The sequence below is a fragment of the Anthonomus grandis genome, chromosome 2 (genome assembly GCF_022605725.1).
Source record: "Anthonomus grandis grandis chromosome 2, icAntGran1.3, whole genome shotgun sequence".
Lineage (NCBI taxonomy): Eukaryota > Metazoa > Arthropoda > Insecta > Coleoptera > Curculionidae > Anthonomus > Anthonomus grandis.
Window position 1 is genome coordinate 48,106,344 of NC_065547.1, and position 16,128 is coordinate 48,122,471.

The 16,128-nt window shown below is 32.3% G+C and overlaps 1 protein-coding gene across 3 annotated transcripts in view; it reads left to right on the forward strand.

Moving 5' to 3' along the window:
- Positions 1-16,128, forward strand: part of LOC126747486 (fasciclin-3) — a 630,854-nt gene that overhangs the window by 378,464 nt on the left and 236,262 nt on the right. The window lies entirely within an intron of this gene.

The following is a 16,128-nucleotide window of genomic DNA, read 5'->3' on the forward strand; positions in this document are numbered from 1 at the left end:
AATTTGAATTTGAATTTGAATTTGAATTTGAATTTGAATTTGAATTTGAATTTGAATTTGAATTTGAATTTGAATTTGAATTTGAATTTGAATTTGAATTTGAATTTGAATTTGAATTTGAATTTGAATTTGAATTTGAATTTGAATTTGAATTTGAATTTGAATTTGAATTTGAATTTGAATTTGAATTTGAATTTGAATTTGAATTTGAATTTGAATTTGAATTTGAATTTGAATTTGAATTTGAATTTGAATTTGAATTTGAATTTGAATTTGAATTTGAATTTGAATTTGAATTTGAATTTGAATTTGAATTTGAATTTGAATTTGAATTTGAATTTGAATTTGAATTTGAATTTGAATTTGAATTTGAATTTGAATTTGAATTTGAATTTGAATTTGAATTTGAATTTGAATTTGAATTTGAATTTGAATTTGAATTTGAATTTGAATTTGAATTTGAATTTGAATTTGAATTTGAATTTGAATTTGAATTTGAATTTGAATTTGAATTTGAATTTGAATTTGAATTTGAATTTGAATTTTACCAACTGTATTCGTCTGGTCAAATATTCCATAATACTAGATATACATTGGATTACACATCTATTTGGGATGCATGAGGTCTATACCAAGGGCTGCATTACTAGCGGAAGCAGCGGTGGTTGATTGGGAATGTAGAAGAAAACTTCTAGCCCTTAAAATGGTCTCTAAACTCTTAATGACTACCAATCATCCTATTACTCAATTATTGAATAATAAACGTATGAAAATCATACTTAGACCAGAATTCTGGCATGACAGAGGTATCTCATATTTAGTACTCGCATATTAACAATTTTGGCCTCACATTAAGTCGCTCTATAAAAGTTCTGTTTTTCCTTGCTACGAATTTCCTTTTAATACTTTAAATGATCCTCTTAAAACCATAAAACTTAATCTGGAAAAATGAGATATGATGGCAAAGCAAAAATTTTTAGCAGAAACCAAAGCCTTGAGAAATCAATGTGTTTTCGTGTTTTCTTATGCCTCCAAAAAAGAAAGGTAACAAGGTGGTCTATGGAATTGCTATCCCAGAATTAGATTATAAATTTTCATCCAGGCTGCCTGACTGTCTAAGAATTGACAAAGCAGAAGTAATCGCAGTATACGATGCTTTTAACTTAAGCATAGTTAAAACTGTCATTAAAAAAAATATAAATTGTTTTTCCGACTCGAAAAGTGCTATATCCAAGCTTAGTGGTAACCTTTTTTCGGCCAAAACAGAACATTGGATTCTAACTACAAGGCACCTTATACATAATATATGGCTAAGAAAAACGGACATGAATTCACTTTATGACATTCGTCTTGGGCCATGCAGACATCCCGGGCAATATGAAGGCAGACACGTTGGCTAAAATTGGTACCAGTCTAAACGTTCCCAGAAAAATGCTTATGCTAAAATACAGTCAATATTTCAAAACAAAAAATGGTTTTCTAAATTAAATTATAAGGATAGAAGGCACATTACCGCTATTAATAGAATGCGAACTGGTCATTGTCTGACTAATTCTCATTTCGACAAAATTAAAGTGAAGGATAATCCCTTATGTGACTGTGCGGCTATAGATGACTTAAATCATATTTTATTTAAATGCCCTATAAATCAAAACTCAAATGTAGATCTATAAAAAACATTGGTTTTAAAAAACAAGATTTCTCCCATAAAATAATCATGCACTTTATCAACTTAAATAAATTAAAACTGTAAAAGCTCAACTATCTACCAACCATTTTTTATTCCCAATATATTTCCCTTGTTGTCTAGAATGTTTTTATGTATCCCGCTTTCATATGTTGTGCTACTAACAAATTTGTCTCTATATAATAGTTATAGTAAAAATTAAAATCTGTCTTAAGCTACGAAGATTAAAGAAGAAGCCAGAGGACCCTACATGGTCCAAAACCAGGCGGCTAGGGGTCTCGGACGAAGCGAGCTGACTATTGCCTAGCAGCAAAGCCATTTATACGGCAAGCTAAGCCATTTGCAATTTCTAAACTTTTTAATTTACAAACTAAAATGTCAATGTTATTTTGTTATAAGACCTATCCAATTGTGCAAAAATTGTGGGTTGCAACGATAATTGTAAATTTTCATGGAAAATATGGATTAACACTTGTTTATTTAGGAAATTTCGAAATTTGTTATTTGTGAGAAACTGGTGCAAGGATCATGTGTATGAACATATGTGAGAACTTTAATGATGTTATTGATAGTGACTTCTTCATACCAAACCAAGAAAAATTTTGACTTAGCAAGTTCAGATTATAATTAAAGATTAGTCTCCGAGAGTATTATTATGCAAGTGTAGTGTACTATAAGTAAAACTAGTGTATGAGTAAATTAATAATAAGCTGTATATTTCTTTAATATTAGTATTATTAACTAGTATTACAAGCCTAAGTGGCTTATTCTTCTCAGTAACTTGTTTATTTGCAATTAGGAACAACAAACAGGAACAATACAACAACGTGCATTTTTTCCAAAGCCCTTAAAAAAACTAAAGATCGCCATTAATAATTGATTATTTAGTCCAATATCATTAATATTGTTAATTCAATATTTAACAGAATCCAGATTGAACTGAAGGCAAGATAGTAAATCTTTCCAAATAAATCTTTATTTGATTTTCTTCAAAACTTTCTCTATTACTTTAAAGGTTGTTGATAGATTTAAGTTTGGATAATTGATTTGGGGATGCAATTAAAACAAATTAAGAGCATTGGAATTATTAGCACAATACTGTTTTGATACAATACAGTACTTTTTTCATACAATAGTTGTCGTTGAAAACTTGTAACTTTTATTATGCCATCACTAACAATAGTGTACCAAATGGCAAAACTCCATCCAGACTCCCAATTTAAATTTTCCTTGAGATGCAATAAAAAAATTAAATTTGAATAATTACTGCCGACAACTTAGTAATTTCGTTAAAAATCTCAATTATAAGAAAACTTCATTAAAATTGAAATACCGTTTTCCCTGACTATCCCACACTGTGGCAACTTTCCTGCCGCTTTTGTAAAGATATTATAAAAACATTATTTAAATTTCCAATTTAATTATAAACTCGTTTTTCGATTCGATATATATAACCCAGTAAGTTTAATCTAATCGGCAAAACACAATTGGTTTAATCTTGCCGCAAATTAAGCCCCTACGCTGAATTCCTTTCTACTCCCTTCGGCGGTTATTACCAAAATGCCAAGAGACCACAGTGAATTTTTACGAGGAACTTTAGGTCATCCAGAGGGATGCCATTTCCATATTATTACCCCGGATCCTTTCGAGGGAAAGAACATTTGACACTTTGCGTTCGGTTTTTATGGTAAAAGGAAATTGACTCTGAGAAGCCCGAGTAAGTAGTAGACGAAGTAAACATAGTAAAGTAGGATGGAATGAATTAGGATTTTATGATATAAAATTAGGTCGTAATGTACAAAGAAATTATATTTTTTGAAGAAATAAATTACTGTTTGAATTATATTTTTGTTAAGCAACCTAAAAGCTTCGGGAGAATCCTAAGATTTTTTCACCAAAAAACAGGTACATAAGAATGAAAATTATTAATTACTTTTATATACATATACGTACAAAATAAAGTTAAATTAATCCTGTTCGTAATTTATTTTCCCAACAAAAATAAACCTCTTTTCCCTTGTCGATAAAATAATCCACAACGAAATTATATTTCTTTCGTTTGTCGATGGGAATTAAAAAGTTTGCGCCGTTCCCCCTGGAATTCCGGATAAATTAAGAAGAGTGTTTAGCAAAGTAAACTGAAGGCTGGTGAAAGGTTTTCCATTAGAGGACGATGTTTTTTTTCGGTTTACCAAGATACTTTTTGCCAGAAATATAACTTTATTTATTAATAGAGTTTGGTGTAAAGGCAATAACACACCCTCATTTTCATTTATTTGATCTAAGCAATTTAACCAGAATCTAGGCATAACTTAAATGGACACTATCTCATTTTTTTAAGTTTTGAAATAATTGGATGGACACAAAGCCTATGGTCATTTATTAAAATTTTTGATGCAAGTTTATTAAGAATAATTTAAATTTAGTTGTAATTATTGTTGACAAAGCCACCTTTAGGTAAAAAAAATACATAAGACATAACGATAAAAAGGATTATCCTCCAAATCCAAATCCGGATATAATATTGCCATAAAATCTGGAGTATAAAGTCACAGACCCCTCGTTTCAGGCCTTATGTATAAAATTTGTTAGATAAAAAGTATCTGCGAATCCCTTTTTTAGGTGGGGTTCTATTAAATTATGGAGATTTTGTTTTCCGAATATTTTGCGACATTTTTGGTGTCCTTTTTCGTTAAACCAGCGTGCATTTTTTATTTGCAAGTGGATCAAAGGGTAAATAAAACTTGATTTATGGTTTAAGTCAAAAAAGACCCAAATAGGGTGTATATAATTATCCGATATCTTTTTCAAGATGGTAACATGCTTTAAAAGATTAAGTTATTATTATTTATTTGTTAAAGTTGCCTGGAATACCTACACTATTCTCCACACTGAAAAATTTTAATAAAATAGACTTTACTTTTTCACCAAAAATGTTTATTACCCTTTCACATGAGTTTTGCTACATAACATCTTCAGCAGAGGACTAAAACTTATTTTAGCTTTTATTTATATTCACCTGTTATATATTTGGATATAGTAAAGGATCTGTATATGTGAATAGTATTTGGAAAACCTATTAATTACTTTAATATAATTCCTAAATTATATTGTACGGGGTGTTTTAGAACTATGGGATCAAACTTCTAGGGGTTGTTCAGTGCAACAGTAGAATCCATTTGAGTATAGGAACCCATGTCGCGTAAGACGCGTTTAAATTTAGAAAAAATATTAATTACCTAAATAGGATCTGATTCATTTATTTTTACCTTTTGTATATAATACCATCACAACAATTGTTCAAAATGTCTTCCTCCAACCTCAGTACACCGATTTAAACGCCGCACATGATTTCGGCGGACTACACTAAAAATTTGATCCTAGTTTTGAATGATTTCAAATGCTGTTGTAATTCGTCCAATTAAGTCTAGCTCTTATTCTACTGGAGTTTCGTAGACTAAAGGCTTTACATGTCCATATAAGAAAAAATCGAGCGAAGTTAAATCAGGTGACCTAGGAGGCCAAGAAACTGCTCCTCTGGCAATCCAACGATGCCCAAACCGCTGAGCCAAATACTCGCGTACTTGTACAACAAAGTGAGCCGGCACTCCATCATGCTGAAACTACATTTGCTGTCTAACGTTTAGTGGAACATTTTCAAGGAGTTCTGAGAGAACTTCCTCCAAGAAACGCAGATAAATAGGTCCTGTTAACAGTTCCGGTAGAAGGTATGGCGCAATTAAATAATCATCAACAATGTCTGCCCATACGTTGACAGACCAACGATTCTGATGTTTTATTGGAAAAATTGCATAAGGATTTTCTTTGTCCCAAACATGGCTACTCCTACTATTAAAAATACTGTCTCTTGTGAAAGAGGCTTCATCGGTCCACAAAACATGTCGTAAAAAATTTGGTTGTGCAATGATGTGATCCAGAAGCCATCGACAAAATTGAACTCTAGGGTGATATTCGGCTGCAGTCATACCTTGAACTTTCTGGAAGTGGTAAGGATGGAGTTGTTGCTCGTGTAGTACCTGCCAGACGGAAGCGTTACTCGTATTCATATTCTTAGCGACGTCATCTGTGCTTTTTGATGGTTCATCGGCAACTCGCTGAAGCACCTCTTCTTCAAATGCGACCGTTCTTACAGTTCGAGCAACACCAGTATCATGCATCTTGGTCTTAAACATGCCTGTCTCAGCGAGCCGCCGATGAACCGCCATAAACTTTTTGTATCCAGGATGCTGTCGTTCGAGATAACGTTTATGATACAACCGCGATGCTGCTCGTGTATTGCAGTTTGTTGCTCCGTATGCCAAATGCATATCCGCCAATTCTTGATTGGTAAAGTTTTCCATTAGCAATAAATGTTTAAAAATTATAAGCTATAAAATTTTTAAACATGACATTGATAAGCGTTGATTTTAAACAATTGTTGTTATGGTATCATGTACAAAAGGTAAAAATAAATGCAGCAGATCCTATTTAGGTAATTAATGTTTTTTATAAATTTTAACGCGTCTTAGGGCCGTAGTGGCGTAGTGACGCATTTCCGGACATGGGTTCCTATACTCAAATAGATTCTTCTGTTGCACTGAACAACCCCCAGAAGTTTGATCTCATAGTTCTGAAACACCCTGTATTTACCGGTCACCGCCTAACATAAAGATGGTAATAATTTCAATACAAATTCTAATATAAACTCGTTACGTAAAAAGTCTCCGTTAAACCCTTTTAAGGTTCTTCTTCTTCTTCTTTCAGCAACCCTTCACAGTCCACTCCTGGACATAGGTCTCCCCTATATTCTTCCATGTTTCTTTGTTCTGTGCCAGTTGGTGCCATCTGTTGCCCACTTGGTTTTTGACATGATCGAGCCAGCCTTCTTCCTTTTTTATTTTTGAATTATTTTTCTTGGTAGTGGCACATATTTTTTTGGCTGTCGTTCTAATGTCATAGTAGAGCCGCATAGGGCATTTCGCGTGCCAAACTGTGATGAAAGCAAACAACCTATATAGGTTAGATGGTATTAAGTTACTGATTACGAAAATCGATGTTGCCCCTCCCCACCCCCTCGTCAGTCACCCCCAACCCCTCTTTAAAGGGTAAAATTTTTAAATCACTGTATCTCGAAAACTAATAATGCTAGCGGTCCACTTTTTTTACTGTTATATTCACAAGTACTTGTAAAAAGAAAGAGGTCATTATAAATATTTTCATATCTCAAAAACTACAGGACCTATATTCAAATTTGTATGTTTTTTTTGTTGGAAATTTTAGTTTTTTCAAATATTTTTTTAACATTTCATCCTACAAAAAAAACTTCAACTATTTTATTATGCAAATTTCTTAAGCTTTTTAAAAAGGTGCATATTGTTTGGATGACGGTAACCCCTCCCCTCAAAAAAAAAAACAAAATCGATCATAAAACCAAAAAAAATATATTCACACACTAGATTTAATAAAATACTTAGTATAATCACAGATTTCACAGAACGCAACTTGCGTTAGCTAGTTAAATCTGTGGTATAATGTACCGACCTTTTTACAGAAATTTTGTTTATTTATTATTTACGATAGTAAAAATATAATAATTAATACATATTTTCCCCTCCATCCACGTTTGAGTCACTTCCACTCCCCCCTAAGGGGTAAACTTTTTAAATCTCGGAAACTATTGATGTTAACGATTTAATTTTTTTGTGGTTGAACTAGAAACCGAGAAACTTAACTCCCCTTTAACCCAAACTAATACCATCTCGCCCCGACTCTTTTTTTTTAATAAAAAAAACACATTTATTTATTACTTTAAAAAGTACAAATTAGTATAATAAATTGCACATAAAAAACTAAAAATTACTTTACAGGTAGCAAAAAATTATTAAATCATCAGAACTCTCATTTTCAAAAGAGTTGTGGTTCTCACAGAGTTCCTCCACACACATACAACTCTCCGTGCATTGAAGTTTATTTTGAACACACTTGCACTATTTCGTGGTGCATCTATTTTTTTTGCAGGCACATGAGATTAAACTTAAAATTTCATTTGGCGCAACATTTGGTATAACTGGTAGAAACATACTCTCTCCTTTTCGCCAGCCATAATCGGTTGGTTCTAATTCTACTTGAGTTTTTTTATGAGCATTTATCCAAATATATGCCTGTAATCGGGCTCTTCGTAAAGCTGGTAATAGTGAACTTTGGGTTGGAGGGAGCTGCTCACTTTCCAGCTGCTGTTTGGAAAATCCCCACCAGCGTAACTCCGCTAGTGTCGTCATATTGGCTTTTAGGTTGTACACCATGCAAATAAATTTTTCCAGCTGATTTGATATTTTCTTCACTTCTATTTCAGTATTTCCAAGATCGAATAAAAAAGCTAATATTTGATCATCTGCAGCTTGAAACGCTTTAAAAAACTTCAGTTTGCCTGAAAGAATAAGACAATGTAAACTAGCAGAAAAACATTATTTCTATAAGTTTTAATCATTAATATTTTCTTACCTTTTTTTGCAAACCCTCATCGCAGCCTGATAGCGCATGAAACGCGGGTAAAGCCTCTTTCTGTAGGTACGTGAGCTGTTGGGCTATCTTGCTTGTATCAACATTTCTCTTTTTTGCTCCTGTTCCAGTCTGAAACTGCAGTTGGCAACCAAAGATTTCGCTGTACTTCAAGAGAAGAATAAATACATCGGTGTCTAAAAAATATAATAATAAATGTACAAATATTTTATTACATACATATTTCGTGTAGTAAATTCATACCCGGAGAGCACACAGTAATACATGTTTCATCTTTTTTTTTAGCATGATTGGCAGCATATGTAGCATGTAAAATGATTTTGGTATCAGCTTCTTCCTGGCTGGACGCAAGAGCTTTAATATTTTCGCTTTTGGTCATGCAGCTTCTGTTCCAAGATGCAAAAAGCTTTTTGTTGTTGAACGAATCTGAGTCCAGGCATTTTTTTGACAAATACTCTGATAATTCGTTTTTTGTTCTATTGCTTGACAACAAATCTCTGATTTGAACATTTGATATATTAAGAGGGTCTCCAATAATAAACCGTTTGGTGCTCTGTTCATACCTTTTATTTCTAGTATTTTGTTTGAGAGAAGAATCATCGTATCTGCCAAAAACTAAATGTATATAATTAGGCAGGTATAATATATTGTTTGTGCCACCTTTATGTAACACCCCTTTTACCGACCAACAGCGCGAATTTATATTTTTAAAATTTTTAGGGGAAGAAGTGATTTTATCCCCAATAATATACATTTCTAAAAAGCTTATGAAATTTGCAAAAACTTTTATTTTAAGCTTTTTTCCGAGAAGGTCACTTGTTTTCAAAATATTTACAAAAGAAAAATGTGTAATAAATAATCCTACACTATATTTTTATATATCTCATTTAGTTTTCGAGATATTGATTTAGTCATTTTAACATTTGTTATGCCCCTCGCACTTGTGAAAATAACAGAGAATTTTTTTTTATTCTATCTCTATTGATATCCGAGATTAATACATTAAAGCAAAACAATTAACAATTTAAAAAAAAATACATTTTAGGGGTTGGGGGATGAGAGACGCGGGAGTGGGGGAGAGCAACATAATTTTTTGTAATCAGTAACTAAATACTAACTAACCTCTATAATATGTTGTTTGCTTTCATCGCTGTTTGGCACGCGAACCACTTTTTTTCACCCTATGCAACTCTACTATCAGTACTTATTCTGTTTTCTAGGTTGTTTATATTCAAGCCGTTCAATGCTTCTTTATTAAACAATTTCCTGTTGAGTTCAGCTTGGAATTTTTGGCGGTTTTCCTGGATTGTTTTTGATGTGGGAAACGGTTGTATTTTAATTAGCTTATTTCGTTCACTCTTCACGTTTATTTCTATTTTAGCTCTTACCTGTGATCGCTACCAGTATCAAAGCGATTTAGGGCCGAAACGTCTTTTAGAGTAAGCTTTTTATTGGTTAGTACGTAGTCGATCTCGTTTTTCGTATTTGAGTTCGGGCTTCTCCATGTCCATACAGTACATACTTTCTTTTTGGAGATAATTGATTAGTCTTTCTCCTCGTTCGTTGGTACAAACCAGTCCGAATTTACCCGCATATTGATTTCCGTTACCCGCTGGTACTCCTTGTTTAGCTTTTCACGTTAAGGTCGATTAATTTATATATACGATTATGTTATACACCAGTGTAACCAAATTTGTTATTTTGTTAGTGGAAAATCAAAGGGATATAAAAATTGATTAATTGTTATTTAAAAGGGAAACAAAAATAAGATATATGTTGAATACCTGTTCCAAATAGGGCGGCTTATTCTGGAAAATTGCATACCTAAAGATCATTTAGTTTGTTAATCGAATTTTACCTAAAATACCTATAGTTTTAAATAATTTGAAGTTTGATAAAGTCTAAAAAAATGCATAACTTAAATGGGTAATAACTTACACATTTGTTTTTTTATGGATAACTAATTAAATCGATAATTAATCCTTATAATGGGTCAACCATATTTAGCTTTTTTATAATAATATTTATTGACAAATTTTCGAGTTTTGAATTAAATGGAGCAAGTATTATAAGAGGATCTACATTATTTAGTAAAAGGAAACTAACTACTAATATTTGTATTTGGTATGAAGGATCAGAAAATAGAGCACCTTAATAAACTTTATTATTTAAGGTTTTTTATTAGAATAGACAAGAAAAAAATTAAAGAAAAAATCTTAAGATGCTTCCGCGAAAAAAAAAATGACAATGAAAAAATAATTTGATTTCTTCCAGGCACTTTAGTGACAAAAATATCATTATCTTGATTTTTAGTGTATGGATTTCAATGATTTTTTTAAAATGTGTTTGAATTATAGTAATAATATCCCAAAAATCAATAATTATAAATTTTTTGAACTACTAGAACTTGATGGAAGATATTCATTTACCAATAAGAGACAAAAATAGCGCAAACAACGCTCGACACGTGTTTCGTTGGCGATGTTAGCATCTTCGAGAGAAAATGAAACCGTACTTAACGAATTTTCACACAATTTAAAAAATATCATAAAAAAAGTTTCATAAACCTACTTTAAAACGCCGAAACTTTAAAACGAAAACTAAAATCCAATGTCCCAAATTTAAACCGAAAATTTCAGCGCGGGGTCCTTTCAGCGAAAAACCGAATAAGACAAAACGAAACCTTAAAAATCCGGATTCTTTCAGACCTCGAAAACAACGAGAAAACTTTTCGCAAAATTTAATCTCGTTGCTTCGGGTAAAAGGGTCGGGAGTTTCAGTAGCGGCTGCAGCAGCTCAAGAATCGTTGAATTTCTCTAATACCATAACTTTTTCGCTTCAAATTTTATCTTACTATGTGTCTGTGTGTGTGTGAGTACAAAACCGAAAAAGTTTAAACTCGTTTTCGGAAGTCCGTCGGTTTCGACTAAACCTCACCCACCGCTGAATAAGTTTTTTTTTCTTTTTTTTAGCAGTTTCTTTGTTTTGTCTTAAAAGGAGTTTCGGAACTGAGCAAATACGATTTGGTTAGTAATAATTTAGCGGGCAACAAAACTTCTATGAGTTAAATAGTTAAAGATTCAACCTTTATTTTCTATCCTTTGCAGGGTCATGATGTAAGTATACAGGGTGTTTTAAATTCGACCCCTAACATAAAGATCTCGTAATCTATAAGAGATATGAAGATAGTTAAATTGAGGCAAAGTTGAGAATTTTAAACAGATTCACGCATGTTTGGATAGGGCTCTTTTTGGCTCTAGTGATTTCCATCATTTCAAGGAGATCCAGCTTTCTACCTTTGTGGCAGTGGTAAATAATCGACACATTTTCATAAGCAGACTTGGTTTCTGTAACACTTTTATCCCTGAACTATTTTAATAAATAAATTATTTTCAGTGTTATCATATAGCTGGTTGGTAGTGTATCTACTATTAGTCTTGCACCGTTTAGATAATACTGTTTTCAGGTTTGATGATGCTTAACTCTTTAAGCAAAACATGTAACCGTTTATGATCGTTAAATTTATTATATTACTTTTGAGACCGAGATGTTGTGTTTTTTCGCTTGTTTAAAATCATTTTAAGGTCTAAGTTGACGATTTTTGAGCTTAAGAATATGCCGTTTAAACAAATTTTGCTCGGGGAGTGCAGACTGCATTTAAAACATGTTTAATGCTCGTAGTACTGCAGAAATTATTCATTATTTTTGATGTAAAACAAGAACCTCTATCAGATATAATCCTTTTAAGAAGGGACACCAAAAAAATAGATAAAATGTTCAAGTGTCTTGATTACGTATTTTATTTCAGTAGATCGCACCGCTTCTAAGAATACAAACTTAGTAAATCCGTCAACAATTACCAATAAATAAGCTTTTCCGCTTTTAGTTTTTATTAAGGGCCGTAAATAGTCAATATGAATGGTTTCAAATGGCACATTGGATTTAGGAATTGGATATAAATAACCAGGTTGAAGGCCTTTGCCGCCTTTCATATACAAGCAATTTAAACAGGCTTTGATATATTTTGTAACAAACCTATTTATTTGAACAAACCAATAATTCATTCGAATTCGTTTAAAGGTTTTCTCTAAGCCTAATTAGTGTCCACAGTCGTCTTGATTTAATTTGCATATTAACCATCGGGAGGCCCTAGGTACAACTCATTTTAATTGTTTATCTACTTTTCGATATAATACCTCATTTTTAATTTCAAAGTTTTCATAATAATTTTTGTTCTCTGGTCTTTTTTCTGAACATAAAATTTCAATTATTCGTACAATGTCATCATCTTGTTGTTGCAGTGCTTTTACCCACTCTTCTTCCGTCAAATTAACTATGGCATTTACATTATAATTTTCTTCACCTGTAATATATCTCAAACGTATACTCTTGCAGTTCCAGCCACCATTTTGCTATTCGCGGCAGTAGATCTCGCTTCGTGCTGCAAGTTCGTACTGCCGAACAGTCGGTGTATACCTTAAACTCCTTTCCTAATAGATATACTCGAAAATGTCTTAGCCCAAAAACAACTTCCATGGTTTCAAGTTCATACGAGTGAAATTTACTTTGCTCAAAGGTGCACCGTTTACTATAATATGCCACTGGGTGAGGACCATCTGGATGTACTTGAATTAAAATGGCTGCCACAGCAGTGCTGCTGGCATCAGTGTGTACTTCTATGTCTAGATCCGGATCGTATATTTTTAAGACTGGCCTTCACTGGCCAGATAATCCTAAAAATCGTTGTAACTCTTTTTTATTCTTAGGTTCATGTAAATTAATTAAAGCTTGTATTTTTACATTATCGGGTCGCACTCCTTCACGAGATATTTCTCTTCCCAGATAATTAAGCTTCTCCATAAAAAAATTGCACTTTTTCAGTTGTAAGGTAAGATTATATTTTCTAAATAAACTAAGAACTTTTCTTAATTGTTCCAATGAATGTTCATAGCTTTCTGCAGTCTTATATTCGCAGTTTTCTTAGATCTTGTATAATTTTATTAATCATTTTTTGAAACAGAAAAGGCACAAACTCATGCGTAAAAATTCATTTTCCATGCAAAGTAATAAATGCGGTTTTTTCTATAGAATCATTAGCCATCGGAATTTGGTAGTAATCAGAAAACAAATCCAATGAATTGAAGATGGAGAATCGCCTTAGTTTGTCTATTTGGTCATCTATGAGTGGAAGGGGAAACTTTATTTTCTTCGTTATACTGTTTAATTTCCTGTAGTCGATACACATACGCAACGATCCCTCAGGCTTAGGAATTAGTACTACCAGGCTCGCATAAGGGGAGTTAAGACTCTCGAATGATGTTGTGTTCTAGAAGCTCATCCAAAATAACTTTTAATTTTTGTTTTCTATCCTCTGACAGTCTGTAAGGGTTGAATACCACTGGTTCATCTGACGTCAATTGAATTTGCATTTCGGTGCAATTGACCTTGCCAATTTTAGAGAGAATTAAAGCTATACAAAGCAAATTCATTATTCTTTTTTGATGACTACCACATGACACAAGCTGTTTTTGTATATCCGTACAAACATTGACACAATAAACATCACTCCCGGTAAGAAATAATTTGACCTCGGATCCAATCCTGGCAAAACCAATACTTTGTCGACGCAGTACACTGTTGCCAACCAAAACTTGTGCAGGGCAATATCTATCCGGAACAACCAACATTTGTTCTAATAAACTATCGACAACCTTTTTAGTTTCTATTATTTCACCTGCTACACTTTTAATAAAATATTTACTACTATCTCTAACTAACAAATCGCATTTTGGATTTGAACCAAAAGTTTCAAATCCAGGAGACTTTAAAGATCTTCGACCCATAAGTATTTTGCCGGCTATATTAAAAATTTTGGAGAAGCACATTTATCAACAGATTGTTTCATTTGTCGAATCTAAAAAAATAATTCCGCCTAGCCAATCTGGATTTAGAAAAAATTTTAGCACAAGTACCTGCCTAATTAACTTGGTGAATGATGTAAGGCTTGATCAGGATCGGAAAGAAATCACGTGTCTCTGCCTATTAGACTTCAGTAAGGCCTTTGACACACTGTGGCACCGGATGTTGTTGGCTAAGCTTCACCATTTTGGTTTTTCTCAGGAAGCTGTCGGACGTGTTCAGAGTACACTTCTTTATAATGGGCCCAACAAAATTAAATCTGATTACATACCGGTGACAACGGGCGTCCCACAGGGGTCGATATTAGGGCCATTATTGTTTTCATTATACGTTGCAGATATGAACAAAGAGGTTATAAATTCCAAAATGCAACAGTTTGCTGATGATTCCCAACTGTACATTTCATTTAATCAAGATCTATTGCAGCATTTTCAGAAAAATCTTAATGATGACCTAAAAAAAATTCGAAGTTTTGCAAATAATCATAATCTTAAGCTAAATGCTGCAAAATCATGTGTAATATTGTTGGGAGAGAACAAAGCCAGAATAGCAAATATTAATCAACATTTAAATATTATGATAGATAATGAAAGGTTGCCTGTTGTCACAGAAGTCAAGAATTTAGGTGTTTACCTTGACACAAGATTAACTTTCGAAACGCATATAAAAAAGAAACTTTGCATTGCCTATTTAAGATTGAAGAAAATATATCAAGTAAACAGATTTTTGCCCTCAACAACAAAATACTATTTATGTAACTCTCTTGTTTTATCTTTGTTGGATTATGGTGACATCATTTATCACAGCTCTTTGACTAACAGAATTTCTAAATCTATTCAGAAGTTGCAAAATGCGTGTTTGCGATTTTCATATAATATTTTGTATAGAGATCATATTACTCCACACTTAAATAAACACTCAATATTATCTATGGCTAATCGACGTACGCTACATTTAACCAATTTTATTTATAGAGTTTTAAAATCCAAGCAACCGCCATATTTATATCAACATTTCATATCTAGAGATCACTATCACCAAACTCGCTATACTGGCAATTTTCTTGTACCGCAACACCGTTCTGCAAATTTCCAAAAATCCTTTGCTTTTGTTGCACCTCAAATATGGAACAATATTCCAATTGAAAAAAAAACTTTAGCAATATCTATATTTTCAAAACACATTAAAAATAAACTTTTGCAAGAGCAACGTACAATTTCATGAAAATGTGAGAAAATGTTGAAATTATCTGACTATTTGTGGCTAGATCTGTGCGTTCTCTGTCAGTCCAATTGTTAAATAATAATGAATTATTAGTGCTATTCTCCTAGTGACCTATGGGGGGTTCTTGTGCTTGACCGGATACCAAAATTATTGTCATAAACTGAAAATTATTAACTTTATTGTTAAGTATAAATAGTGATTTTTTTTTTCTTTAGGTTTTAGTTTTTTATAGGTTTTAGTTTTTGGGGCGCTCTACACATTTCTGAAAATAAGTTCCAGACTTGTGAATCGGTTTATTAATCGCAGGGTAGTCCTTTATTTATCATCAACCGAGATTATTGTTATATTTAAAAATGAAGTGTAATTTATTTTGGGATAAATAAAAAGTTTTTGAATTTGAATTTGAATTTGAATTTGAATTTTGTTGCAACTGAGTTTCGAATTAACGAGCATTCGCTTCCTGTGTCAACAAGTCCCTTAATTTCATTTAAATTAATAAACACTTTTTATAAAACAAATTATTTGCATGTCTATCTATAAAATTAAATTTTTTTTCTCTAACAATCTTTTTCAATATGACCTCGTTTGCCACAAATATTGCACTCATTACCTACACCTGGTTTGACTATATTAGATCTTACATTAGAGTAACTAGGTTTCTTACTATTAATTTTCGCAAAACGATTTTTTGGACAATTTATTTATTTATGTCCACTTTCATTACAATTAAAACATAGTATTTTTAAACCACCAGATCGTTGTTTAAGAGTGCTTTTATT